At 35.4% G+C, this 14,918-nt stretch overlaps 2 protein-coding genes across 4 annotated transcripts in view; one reads left to right on the forward strand and one right to left on the reverse strand.

Annotated features, from left to right (window-relative positions):
- The window catches only part of ECM2 (extracellular matrix protein 2), a 43,123-nt gene extending 35,792 nt beyond the window's left edge, over nucleotides 1-7,331 (reverse strand). Inside the window, exon 1 of one of the 2 annotated variants that reach the window (XM_028531978.2) lies at nucleotides 6,978-7,331. The gene's annotated coding sequence lies outside the window, so the exon portion shown is untranslated. The remainder of the gene's footprint in view (nucleotides 1-6,977) is intronic. The other variant, XM_028531980.2, reaches the window with a different exon arrangement.
- LOC114512850 (centromere protein P) overlaps nucleotides 1-14,918 on the forward strand; it is a 284,496-nt gene that overhangs the window by 206,458 nt on the left and 63,120 nt on the right. The gene's annotated exons all lie outside the window — the stretch shown is intronic.

Raw genomic sequence — 14,918 nt, forward strand, 5'->3', positions numbered from 1 at the left:
CTGGTTTGGAGAAATAGTTACTGAAGGTTTTTAATCAAGACAGTCGCATGTTGTTTACAGACAGAATCTAGTGAATTATAACTAGATGGGGTTATAAACAAATCACTTCCATATGGTAATCTCTTTCCCAAGATTTTCTTCTAATTCCAAGATGTTTTTACTTTTCATCTGTTTCCAAGTCTCATACATATGCTTATGTAGTCAGAATTGCATATTCCTTGATTTATGATCCTACTTATAGTCTGTGTTTCAGTTGTGGTCAGGTGATGCCGTCGTTTCCTAGCATTCTACATCATTTATAATGTATGGTGCTTCACTGTATAGAACTCAGAGTTTGAATGAATCTTTAAAGTCATGTCCTTTTTCAGTAATGGGGAGTTCGTTATCTTCCATGTTTAGACAGCTCTGTGAGAAAACACTTTCTTAGGTTGAGCTACAATATGTAGTCCACATGATAGCCCATGAGAGATTTAAAGATAAAAGCCATGTTGGTACAGTTACTGTCTCCTAAGTCTGTAATCTTTTCTTTTTATCAATTCTTTTTAAGGTCCTTCCTAGTTTTCCTGTGTACACACTCTGGTTATTTTTTTTTTGTAAAAGATTGTTGAATAAAAAATCACTAACTTGTCAAAAATGGAAAAGATGTGTTTAAGTGTCATAAAATAGTACATATTTTTAAAAATTCAAAATGATAGCATATGTATAAAGTATAAAACATAGTCGCCTTAACCAAAATTCATAGTTCTGTGAAAGGGTTGGCACACTTTTTCTTGAAGGCTCAGGGAGTAAATATTTTGGCTTTACTGGCTGACAATCTCCATCAAAACTACTCAGCTTTGCTATTATTGTAGCCCAAAAGTAGCCATGGAAGATAGGTAAATAGATGGGCATTATAGTGTTCTAATGGCATATTGTTTAAAAACACGAAAACAAAAAAACAAAACAAACAAAAAAAAACCCAGCAGGATTTGGCCTGGGGTCCATAGCTTCCTAACCCCTCTTTCAGTTTATCTTTCATGACCCCTTCTAAACATACATGAATATATATATATATTATACATATATATATTATATATGTGTAATATATAATACATATAATATACAATACATGTAATATATGTATAATGCATGTAATATATAATATAATATGCAATATATGTATAATATATAATATGTAATATAATAATATGTATAATGCATGTGATGATATGTAATATAATATATGTATAATGCATGTAATATACATATAACACATGTAATATATTATATATATTATATATTATAATATAATATATATTATATACATATATACACACACACACACACATACTCAAATAGAGTTTTTGTTATATGTTATCCTGCATCCTATTTTCTTTGCACTCTTTTGGATGTATGGATATATACAGGGTGTGGCAAAAGTAGATTTACACTTGTGAGTATTCAAAACACAGTTTATTCTTGTATTATTATTTATTAATTATTGTATAATTTTTCACACAAACAACTGTAAACCTAGTTTTGCCCCACCATGTATGTCAGTGTATATAAATTCATCAGGTCTGTATACATTATTTTCATTTTATAAGTTATTTAACAAATAATTTGATATTTATTAAATTTTTCTAATATTTTGCTATTATCAACATTCTTGTACATATGTCTTCTGGAAGTATTTTTGTGTTTTAATTTTAATTTACAAATAAGGTAATAATAGAGTCTTTAGTGTTTTTAAACTATATTATGTTTGGTTTTATTTTTGGATGTAGTTTAATATTTATAAATCATTTTGTTCATTTAGTACCATATTTTTTGAGGCTCTATGTTAGGTATATGAAAATTCATGATTGTTATATTTTTCTGGTGCTTTTATCATTAGGTTCTTTGTGTTTCTCTAGTAGTGCTTTTTGTCATAAGATCTACTTTGTCTAATAATGTAGCTGCTTTTTTTTTGGTTAATGTCTACTTAACATATTTTTTGTATTATTTTCAACTTTTCTGTAGTCTTATATTTTCAATATACTTTCTATTTTCTAAGATTTTATTTATTTATTTTTAGAGAGACGCTAAGGGAGAGAGAAAGAAAAGGAGAGATACAGCTGTTGGTTGCTTCTCCCATTCCCACAACCCGGGACCTGGCCCACAACCCAGGCATGTGCCTTGACCAGGAATTCAACCAGCAACCTTTCAGTTTATAGGCTGGCGCTCAACCTATTGAGCCACACTAGCCAGGGCTCAACATACTTTCTATCAGCACATAATTTTTAATGGAGTCTAACAACCTTTGTCTTTTCATTGGAACATTTAGTCTATTGTTATTTAGTGTAATAGCTGATACATTTCAGTTTAGATCTTTTTTTCTATTTGCTTTCTTTTATCCTGCCTGTGTTTTTTTTTTCTATTCTTGCTTGCTTTTTTTTAATGATTACTTAGTTTTTATTATTACATTAGCAATTAAACACTTTTACCATTCTGTTCTTTGTACAAGTTACCACACACATCCTTGACTTACAAAGTTTAATACAAATCGGTACCTTTACCTTTTCCTGTACAGTGCAAGGAGCAGGACACTTTAGCTTCATCCTAGCAGATATGCTGCTTTGTTGTATATTTTACTTCTTTACATATGTTAAACACACAAAAGATTATTATTATTATTGTTTTATACTCATAGTTCATTTACATCAGGCTCTCTCAGCCTCAGCACTGTTAGCATTTGGGTTGGATAATTCTTTTTTGTTGGGTGTCTGGCCTTTGTACACTTAGTAGCATCCCTGGCCTCAAGCCAGTATATGCCTCTTCAGTTATGACAACCAAAAATGTCTCCAGACATTCCCAATGTATCCTAGGGTATGGATGGAATCATCTTGCCCTCAGACGAGAACCACTAATTCAGATTTACCTAAACACTTATCCTTCTTGTTTCTCTTTATTTCTTCTTGCATCTTCAGTCTTCTATTAGGATTATCTTATTTCTGATTGATGAACATGTTTAAATCTTTTATTGCAGGACAGCTGATGAGCAATTCTATTTTTGGTTATCTGGAAATATATTTTATATCTATTTTGAAAGGCTATATTGTCTGGATATGAAATTCTAGATTGAGATTGTTTTTGTGTAACATTTTTGAAGATTTAATGTCAATGTCTTATTTCTGTCATTTCTATTAAGTAGTCATCTGTAAACTAATTTCTCTATTAAAATTAATTTTTTTCCTGCATGCTTTGAAGGTGTTCTCTTTGGCTTTGGCTTTCGTCTATTTTACTCTATTATACTTATGATTTTCTTCGTTTTATCCTCTTGGAGATTTGTAGCTTTTTTGAAACTGTAGCCTCAGATTCATCAAATTTGGAAACTTCTAAGCCCTTATCTCTTTAAAGAATACTTTCTTGCTTCTCATTTCTTTTTCTTTTTAGAACTACAATTATATCTGTGCTAGTCTTCTTTTGTCTTTTTTGTTTTGTTTAACTTATGAAGTGATCCCTCTAATATCTGGTACCCATCTGACACTTTACATAGTTATTACAATGTTACTATATTCCCTATGCTATACTTTATATCCCTATGACTGTTTCTTAAGTGCCAATTTGTACCACTTAACCCCTTCACCTTTTGCACCCAGCCCCCCAACTCTCCATATCCTCCCTCCCATTTGATAACCATCAGTTTATTTTCTGTATCTATGAGTTTGCTTCTGTTCTGTTTGTTCATTTTTTATTATGTCTTTAATGTCTCTTTCCCTGTCTTGTATTTTTCATTCTTGTGTGACTTTGTGATTCATCCTGGTTATTCTTTTTTTTTATGTTAAAATGTTTTTTTTGTTTTTATTTTATTTTATTATTTTTTTTAATTTTAATCATTGTTCAAGTACAGTTTTCTCCCCCCTACTCCCATTCCAGCCCACCCACCCAACCCTCCCCCCTGGTTATTCTTTTAATGTATTTCCAGTTCACTAATTAGTTCTTCTACTGTGATTTATCTGCTATTAAATCTACTCATTGACTTTCTTTTTTTGTGTGGGGTTGGGTTTTTTTTAAATGAGTTTTCAGTGATTTCTTCTTACTGCTTCTGACTCTCTACTGAAATTTCCCATCTTGCATTTTACTTTTTTGAACATATTTGTCACGAAGTTTGTGTCTGAAGACTCCATATTCTGGACCATCTATATGTCTACATCTGTAGTCTGTATTTCTTTAGGTCTTAGGCCATGTTATTCTATTTGTATGCCTGATGGTTTTTACTTGAGTGTCAGACATTGAATATGAAAAATTATGAAAATACTTTGAAGCCAAAGATAATGTACTCTTTATCCCAAAAGGATTTACACCTGCTTTGGATATAAGGCTGAGGGCACTACTAATTGAGTGATTTGAAGCACTTTGTATCCTAAGCCAAGCCTGGTGATTTCACCAGCATCACTCTTCCCTGCTGGCCCTGCTGCTTGCTTGGCCCTTTTCCTTGAGTTTTGTCTCGCTCTTGCCTAATGAGGCTGTTTTAAAGCTACTTACTAAACTTTTCAGCCTCCAGAAGAAAAGCTGCTCCAAACCTTTTTGGGTTTCAGTCCTATCCCATATGTTGGTCCTGTTATTTTCCTATCTTGTTTATTCTCAGCTGGTCAGTCATTATGAATTGCCTAGCCTGCCATTATTAGAAGCAGAAGTTCCCTCGGATTCATTTTATTTCCTGTTGAAATACAGCCACTTCCTAAAAGAGAATGTTGTGAAATTAAATTCTTACATCAGAAAATACTCTGGTTGGTTGGATATAGAATTATTTCAAAATTATTTTCCTTCAATACTTTACAGATATTATTCCATCAGTTTCTCTTTTATCTAGTGTTACTGGTGAAAAGTTTAACTTGAATCTGATTTTTATTCCTGAGAAATCTCATTTTCCCTCTTTGTATAGAAGTCTTTCATATTTTCAATTTAATCTTTAGTATTCAGAAATTTTACTATAATGTACAGGATTGTGTATGTGTGTGTATGTGATTTATCCTTCTTGGGATCTTTTAATCTACCAACTTCTTTTTTCACAAGTCATCTTTGACTTAGTTCTCTCCCACGCTACAGCTATATTTTCCCTCTGAAAATTCATTCTCATGTTTTGCTGCCTTCAAAGGACTCCTCACAATTTCTTTCTCATCAATTCTTCTTATTTTCTAGTGTAGCTATATATTCATGTGTGTATTTGTAATATATCTTCTCTTATTTCTAGGGATCTGGTGAGAGAAGAGGGTGTGATATCTGCTCAGTTTGCCCTCTTGAATCTCAATAGTTGTTTTTATAACTTTATCCAGTAAAATAATTTTCCTTTTGTCAGGTTGCCTTTGGGTCATATTCTGACTTGCCACCACTAAGGCAATCTTTATGTCACCTAACCTCAGCACTGCAATCTTGGGTCAGTATATACCATATTTTGCCATGTAAAATACACACCTTTTTCCCAAATTCTTGAGGGAAAAATAAGGATGTGCATTATACATGGATATAATCATTACATACCTGGGATATAATAATGGGTATAATAATCCTGTGTATAATGCACACAAAAACGTGGATGCTTATATACATGGGAGCACATTATACACTGCAAAATACAGTATGTACATTAATTACCGCATACATTTTGAAATCTTTACTGTAGGTCATTGAATGTATTGGCACAACTTTTTGTAATCTACTGTTAGAAAAACTAACATGCAAAATGTAAGGAAAGAGCAAACCCTTTAGCTGATTGGCACCTAAAATTGTTAAAGTGAATTCAGAGAGCAAGCTTACATCAGAAAGGAATAGCAATAGCAACAGGAGAAAGCTTATGAAAAGTTGGACTGTGAGATAGGCTAGAAGTAGAATTAGCTGAGTGGCAGGATAAGTGGGTTCTGATGGAAAGCATAAATGCTATGCTGTGCATTAAACATACATGGAAATGTCCTTGCTCTAACAGTCATAGATGTAGGTGCTCCTGTGGTAGGAGAGAGTTATGAGCTGCTGGGCCCTGGAGTTGAGGGCTCTGGAGATAAACTTCTGTGAAGGTCTAAGACTGTCCCTGTGCTTCCTGTGAGCACTCACTTAACAAGATGCCTGAGCTCACCTCTCTTGCAATTTTCCCATCCTGGAAACTGGCTCCCATTGTCTCCCCCTCCCCCCTGCAAATCAGCCTACTTTTACTAATCCAGAAATGTAAATAGATATGTACAGAAATGAAGTTACAGAGCTATCTTAATTTTAACAAAATCAAAATCTATACAGTCTCATTGAAACATTTAAATAACTTTTATCAAGTGGCCTCTCAATACCAGTTTTATAATTGATGCCTAGGCCTTTGTTATTTCCAATGATTTGTAGAATTTTACATTGCATTTAATGTCTAATAAGCAACTTTGCAATTGAGTTAATGTGTTTCTAGAGGTAAAATTTTGTGGCACTCTAATTACAATAAATATTATTTTGATCAAGTAAATTCTTCCTTGAACACATACTGTGTTTACTCCAACATTAAATATCACCTGTAAATCTTGGTTAACTTACTGCTTCCTTAAAGTTTTTATCAGCATTAGTAAGTAACCTTTTAAAATATTAAATTTAGAATTTTGAACTTCTACATGAAGGGATGAGAGATTTCTGTTATCCCTTTAACTTCGTTCAACAGGCTTAAAATGAAAAACATTTTTAATCCTTTGTTGTCTTTTAGGACTTGAAAACAGAGAAAGAAATTTTCAAACCATCTGATAGTTCTACTGAGCATTTAATTCTATTTAAACATATAAACATACATTTAATCCCAATTCTGTAAGGTGTGAAATACATGGAAGTTTTCACACTGAGGAGAAAAAGTAAACAGAATAATATGCACATTTTAAGTGTATTAGTAAGAGCTAATTTCCTCAAATGTTAAACATATATACAACATAAAACACCCAAATATTAAAACCATTCCACATGCTTTAGTAGAAACTTAAAATTTAAAACTTTTTTACCTGGAAATCTAAACTAAGTAGGCTTTGCTTGGTGTCATTTAAGTCTCCAGCTGAAAATGAAACAAAACCAGAGCTTTCTTTGAAACAAAGAACAGAATGGAATGTTGAAAAATGTTAACTGACTTCTTAGCAAACTCTAAAGTAACTGCTTCCCTAGGGGATAAATGCCTTTCAGTTCTTTGTGCAGAAAATCAGCCAAGAGAGTAACCAGGAAAAATGGTTACCAGGGGAAACAGTTTTTCTAAATCACAGGAAAAGTCGAAAGCAGCAGCGAAGGGAGAAAACAGGTCACTTTAGTCTGTAGGCTGAGAAGGCAACGTTGGAAGCACAAAAAAGAAACTTAATTAAGAAATCTGTGATTTTTATAGGCTATTTGCAAAAAATCCTTAACATTTATGCTAGCCTAAGGGATACCACTTGAGTTTTATCAAATTACTGAAATGCCATTATTGTCAAGTTAGAGGAACTACACTCCTGGAATGCCTTAGATTGGAGTAATGTTAATTAACTCCCATCACCTCTACCTCTGCCCACCTGAACTTCACAGGCAGTATTAACAAAACATAAAGCTGGTAGTAATGTTACTGAAATTATGTAACTTTCCACCTTGAAGCAGTAACAGGAAAATATGTAAGGGAGCTGTGAGGTTTCTGGTCATGGTTATTCTGGCAAATTGACTAATGTACTTTACCTCCATTTCTTCATCTGCAAGTGAGCAGGTCCAGGTCAGAGGCAGGTCAGGGTTCCAGGCTCACATCATTGTTTACAGATGACTTTGGGTGAGTTACTGCTATTGCTTTCTAAAGTTGTTTTTTTTTTTTTGTACATTAGGGATGATAATACCTGCCTTTCACATTTATGTGCAAATATATGAATAACACATAAAGTGACTATCGTACACTAGGTAATGATATAATATTTATTATATCATTTATTTAGTGTATGTTTTTATTTTTAAGTATGTTTTATTGATTGTACTATTATAGTCATCCCATTACTTTTTCTCCCTTACAATCCCCTCCTCCCTGCCCCCTCCCCTCTCACCAGCATTTCCCCACCTTAGTTCATGTTCATGGCTCATGCATATAAATTCTTTGGCTTCTCTATTTCCCAAACTGCTCTTAACCTCCCCCTGTCTATTTTGTACCTACCATTTATTCTACTTATTCCCTGTACCTTTCCCTCTATTCTCCCCCCTCCCCTGATAACTCTGCATGTGATCTCCATTTCTGTGGTTCTGTTCCTGTTCTAGTTGTTTGCTTAGTTTGTTTTTGTTTTTTTTTTTTTTTAGGTACAGTTGTTGATAGTTGTGAGTTTGTTGTCATTTTACTGTTCATAGTTTTTGATCTTTTATTTCTTAGGTAAGTCTCTTTAACATGTCATATAATAAGGGCTTGGTCATGATGAACTCCTTTAACTTGACCTTCTCTGGGAAACACTTTATCTGCCCTTCCATTCTAAATGATAGCTTTGCTGGATAGAGTCATTTTGGATGTAAGTCCTTGCCTTTCATTACTTGGAATACTTCTTTCTAGCCCCTTCTTGCCTGTAAGGTTTCTTTTGAGAAATCAGCTGATAGCCTAATGGATACTCCTTTGTAGGTAACTGTCTCCTTTTCTCTGGCTGCTTATAAGATTCTCTCCTTGTCTTTCATCTTGGGTAATATAATTCTGATGTGCCTTGGTGTGTGCTTCCTTGGATCCAACTTCTTTGGGACTCTCTGAGCTTCCTGGGCTTCCCAAAATCTATTTTCTTTGCCAGATTTAGGAAGTTTTCCTTCATTATTTTGTCAAGTAATGAAGGAATGAATTCAATTTCTTGCTCTTCCTGTTCTCCTTCTGACACCTGTGTGATTCAGATGTTGGAATGTTTAAAGTTGTCCCAGAGGTCCCTAAACTTCTCCTCATTTTTTTGAATTCTTGTTTCTTCATTCTGTTCTGGTTAAATGTTTATTTCTTCCTTCTGTTCCAAATCATTGATTTGAGTCCCAGTTTCCTTCCCATCATCGTTGGTTCCCTGTACATTTTCATTTACTTTACCTTTCATATCCTTCACTTTTGCTTTATTTTGAGACCATACTGAAACATTTCTGTGAGCATCCTGCTTACTAGTGTTTTGAACTCTGTATCTGATACATTGGCTATCTCTTCATCAGTTCCATTTTTGGAGTTTTGATCTGTTCTTTCATTTGGACTGTATTTCTTTGTCTTAGCATACCTGTTACATTATAAGGAGCAGAGCCTTAGGTATTTTCCAGGGCAGGACAACCCAGGTAGCTGTGTTGTGGCACTGTATATGGATGGGGAAGGGGTCCAAGAGGGAACAATGCCACTTGCTCAGCTCTCAGCCAGCTTTCAGTCACTTCCCCCACTACCTACAAGCAAATTGGACCCTCTTAGTGCTGATTCTCGGATTAGTAGTTTTGTTTTTGTTGGAGACCCCCAGTGGATCTCTCTAACAAACTCTCCTGTCAGGCTGGAAGTCTCTGCCACTGGGGCAGTCCCTGAATACTTTCACAGCCAGAGGTTTTGACATATTATGTTCCCTCACTGGAACCATGGGTTCTGCAGTCTGTCTTATTCCCCGGCTGTTCCTCCCAGCTTATCTGCACACAGATGTGGGACCACCTGCTCCACCACTGCTGCCTTGCCTGCCTGGTCCTCCAGCCACTGCCTTGCCATAAGTCGTTTCTTCCTCGGCTGCCCACGCCTGCCCCTCCTACCAGTCTGAAGAAATATTTCTTTCTTTAACTCCTCAGTCGTCAGACTTCCATACAGTTCAATTTTCTGGCAGTTCTGGTTATTTTTTGTCTTTACATTTGTTGTTATCGTTCTTTCGGTTGTACAAGGAGGCAAAGTGTATCTAACTATGCCTCTATCTTGGCCAGAAGTCCAAGATTCTTGTAAAATTTTCCTTCTTCGCTGATACCGAAGCCTCTGAAGGCATCTCAGCAAGGATGCTGGACATGGGTGCCTTCCCAGGTTAATCTGTTAGAGCAGGAATATTCTCAGTAGGTGAAGGTCATTAATTCATGGTGAGAATTGTTTATACCCTGAGTGATCCAAGATAAAGACAATGCAGAGGAGGCTCTGAGAAGCAGCCATGATGTCCTGCTGCTACTGTGGGTTCTTTTTTCAGGTGAGGATATTGCTCAGGAGTCAAGTTTGCATTTTGATGATGTGCCTTCAAAGACATCAACACAGCTCCTTCATCACCTTTCATCACACTCATAAGCAGAAGGACCTAGAAATGCTGAAAAGGCTACTACCTCCACTGTAGAAAATGCAAGTGTGGGGATTTCTATGCCTTTATTGACCCTCAGGCTTCACACATATAGCAACACGGTCTGACCTCCTCAGTTTTAAACTAGAAAGACCAAAACCAGGAAGGCCAGCATACCCTTCCATATTACATAGCCACTTCCCCATATCTATTTTTAAAATTCTTATTATTCTACCTCAGGGGTCCAATTATTTGACAGGTAAGAGCTACATTTTTGTTTTCCCAAAATCTTAAAATGGCCTGGACAGATCAGATCAAGATAGCGGACTAAACACATTGGCCAACCAAATTCCTAAAAAATAACAGAAAGTACATTTGTTTTTAAAAAATGTAACACTGCATTACAAAATAATTAGTAGTTAGAAGACAAGAAATTCTGAGAAGTTTCTTTTTTTAACTTTTTTTATTGTTACTCAAGTACAGTTGTCTCCATTTTCCTCCCACCACTCCCACAAACTCCAGCCATCCCCACTTCCCACCCTTGATGTTATCCCACTTTGGTTTTCTCTATGTGTGCTTTATGGGTGTTCCTGATAACCCTTTCCTCTATACCCCCATTATCCACTCCCACCTCCCATGTGCTTACTGTCACTTTGTTCTTAATTTCAATGTCTCCGGTTATATTTTGCTTGCTTGTTGGTTTTGTTAATTACATTCCTTCTTTCTTTGTGCTGCGTAGTATTCCATCGTGTAAATGTACCATAGATTTTTCATCCATTCATTTACTGATGGGCACTTAGGTTGCTTCTAGCACTTGGCTGTTGTAAACTGTGCTGCTATGAACATTGGAGTGCATAGGTTCTTTTGGATAGGTGTTTCAGGGTTCTTAGGGTATAATCCCAGCAGTAGAATTGCTGGGTCAAAAGGCAATTCCCATTGTAGTTTCCTGAGGAAATCCCATGCTATTTTCCACAGTGGCTGCACCAGTCTGCATTCCCACTAACAGTGCCTTAGGGTTTCATTTCCTCCACATCCTCTCCAACACTTGTTTGTTGCTTTGTTTATGATGGCCATTCTGACTGGTGTGAAGTGGTATCTCATTGTGGTTTTAATTTGCATCTCTCTGATAGCTAGCAATACTGAGCATCTTTTCATGTGTCTCTGGATCCTCTGTATGTCCTCCTTGGAGAAGTGTCTGTTCAAGTCTTTTGCCCACTTTTTAATTGGGTTTTTTGTCTTCCTGGAGTGCAGTCATATGAGTTCTTTATATATTTTGGGAATCAACGCTTTTCCAAGATATCATTGGCAAATGTGTTTTCCCATACAGTTGGTCCTCTTTTTATTTTAATACTGTTTTCTTTAGCTGTGCAGAAGCTTTTTATTTTGATGAGGTCCCACTTGTTTATTCTTTCCTTTATGTCTCTTGCTCTAGGGGCCATATCAGTGAAAATTTTGCTGCATGGAGTAGCTGAGATTTTTCTGCATATGTTCTTTTCTAGAATTCTTATGGTGTGAGGACTTATATTTAAGTCTTCTATCCACCTTGAACTTACTTTGATGTATGGTGTAAATTGGTGATCAAGGTTTATTTTTCTGCAAGTCCAGATCTCCCAACACCATTTGTTGAAGAGGCTAATGTTACTCCGTTTTATGCTTCTTCCCCCTTTGTCAAATATTAATTGACCATAGAGCCTTGTGTTTATTTCTGGGCTCTCTATTCTATTCCGTTGGTCTCTGTGTCTAGTCTTATGCCAGTACCGGGCTATTTTGATTACAGTGGCCTGGTAATACAGTTTGATATCAGGTATTGTAATCCCTCCTACTTTTTTCTTTCTCAAAATTGTTGCAGCTATTCGAGGTCATTTATGGCTCCATATAATTTTTGAAATGTTTGTTCTATATCTGTGAAATATGTCATTGGTACTTTAATAGAGACTGCATTGAATCTATAAATTGCTTTGCGTAATATGGACATTTTGATTATTCTTCCAATCCATGAACGTGTACATGCATCCATTTGTTTGTGTCTTCCTTAATTTCTTTCTTCAGTGTTGTATAGTTTTCTGAGTACAGACATTTTACCTACTTGATTAAGTTTATTCCTAGGTACTTTATTTATCTCGTTGCTGTATCAGTGGGATTTTTTTCCTGATTTCTGTTTCTGATATTTCATTGTTGGTATACAAAAATGCCTTTGATTTCTGAATATTGACTCTTTACCCTGCTATTTTGCCAAATTCACTTATTATGTCTAGTTGTTTTGGGTGGAATCTATAGGATTTTTTATGTACGCTAACATGTTATCTGCAAACAATGACAGTTTTGCTTCCTCCTTTCCAATTAGGATACCTTTTATTTCTTTTTCTTTTCTGATTGGTGTGGCTAGGACTTCCAATACTACATTGAATAGAAGTGGTGAAAGTGGACATCCTTGTCTTGTTCCTGATCTTAGTGGGATACTTTTTAGTTTTTGCCCATTGAGTATGATGTTGGCTCTAGGTTTCTCGTATATGGTCTTTATTATGTTGAGGTATGCTTCCTCTATTCCCACTTTGCTGAGTGTTTTTATCATAAATGGGTGCTGTACCTTATCAGATGCTTTTTCAGCATCTTTTGATGTGATCATGACATTTTTGTCTTTCTTTCTGTTTATGTGATGTATTATGTTTATTGATTTGCAAATATTGTACCATCCTTGTATCCCTGGGATGAATCTCACTTGGTCATGGTGTATGATCTTTTTAATGTATTGCTGGGTGTGGTTTGCCAGTATTTTGTTGAGAATTTTAGTGTCTATGTTCATTAGCAATATTGGCCTGAATTTTTCTTTCTTTGTTCTGTCTTTATCTGGGTTTGGGCTTAGGATGATTGATGCTGGCTTCATAAAAAGAGTTTTGGAGTTTTCCGTCGTCTTGAAGTTTCTGGAATAGTCTGTGAAAGATAAGGATTAGCTCTTACTTAAATGTTTTGTAAAATTCTCATGTGAAACCATCTGGTCCAGGGCTTTGTGTGTTGGGAGTTTTTTGATTACTGCTTCAATTTCTTCAGCTGTTACTGGTCAGTTAAGGCTTTCTGCTTCTTCTTCGTTTACTTTTGGGAGATTATATTTTCTTAGAAATTTGTCCCTCTCACCCAGGTTTTCAAATTTCTTGCCATATAGTCCTTTGTAGTAACTTCTTACAGTCCTTTGTATTTCTGTGGTATCAGTTGTAATCCTTCCTCTTTCCTTTCTGATTGTTTTTATTTGGATCCTCTCTCTTTTTTTCTTGATGAATCTGTTTAAGGGCTTGTCCATTTTGTTTATCTTTTTAAAGAACCAGCTCATGGATTTATTGATCCTTAGAATTGTGCTTTTCATCTGTATGTTGTTTAATTCTGCTCTTAAACCTCATTATTTCCTTCCTTCTACTTGTTCTGGGCTGTCTTTGCTTTCCTCCTCCAGTTCTTGCAGATGTAGGGTTAGGTCCTTTATTTGAAATGTTTTTATCTTTTTAGGTAGGCCTGTATTGTTATGAACTTGCCTCTCAGGACTGCCTTTGCTGTTTCCCATAAGTTTTGGACTGTTTTGAGTTCATTTTCATTTGTTTCCAGAAACTTTTTGATTTCTTCGTTAATCTCATTCTTTAGCCATTCATTGTTTAATAGCATGCTATTCAATCTCCATAATTTTGAATGTTTCTGAGTTTTTTCCTTGGGGTTGGTTTCTAGTTTCAGTCCCTTGTGGTCAGAGAAAGTGCTTGATATGATTTCAATTTTCCTGAATTTGTTGAGGCTCATTTTGTGTTCTGTCATGTGGTCTATCTTTGAAAATGTTCCATGTGCATTTGAAAAGAATGTGTACTTCTTTGGGATGAGTGGTTCTATATATATCAGTTAAGTTCGTTTGATCTAGGATACTGTTCAATGCTGAAAAATCATCATTAATATTTTGTTTGGAAAATATCCATTTTTGACAGTGAGGTATTAAAATCCCCTACTATAATTGGGGTGCTGTCATTATCTTTAATGAAGTCCTCCAAGATTTCCCTTATATATTTGCATGCTGCTATGTTGGGTGCTTATATATTTATTAGGTTTATGTCTTCTTGATGGATTCTTCACTCAAGTATTATGAAGGGTCTCTTTTTATGGCCCTTGTTTTGAAGTCTAATTTGTCTGATGTGAGTATCGCTACCTTAGCTTTTTTTTTTCTATCCATTGTTTGGAATATTTTTCTCCAGCCCTTCTCTTTTAGTCTGTATAGGTCTTTTGTCCTGAGGTGGGTCTATTGTAATCAGCATATGTATGTGTCATGAATCCTTATCCATTCAGCTATTCTATGTCTTGTGATTGGAGCATTTAAAGCATTTACATTGAATGTTATTATTGATAGGTACTCATTCATTGCCTTTTTACTTCCTTTGTACCTGTTTTCCTGTCTCTTTTTCTTCCTTTTTTTAAAGCTGTCCCTTTAACATCTCTTGCAATGCTGGCTTGGTGGAGGTGTATTCTTTCAGCCTTCTTTTGCCTGGGAAGCTCCTTATTTGGCCTTCCATTTTAATTGACTGTCTCACTGGATAGAATAGTGTTGGTTGCAGACCTTTGGTTTTCATTACTTGGAATATTCCTTGCCAGTCTCCTCTGGCTTGGAGCATTTCCATTCAGAAGTCAGCTGCTAGTCTTATTGGGGCTTCCTTGTACGTTATTTCCTGTTTCTCCCTTGCTGCCTTTAAGATTCTC

The sequence above is a fragment of the Phyllostomus discolor genome, chromosome 2, assembly GCF_004126475.2.
Source record: "Phyllostomus discolor isolate MPI-MPIP mPhyDis1 chromosome 2, mPhyDis1.pri.v3, whole genome shotgun sequence".
NCBI lineage: Eukaryota > Metazoa > Chordata > Mammalia > Chiroptera > Phyllostomidae > Phyllostomus > Phyllostomus discolor.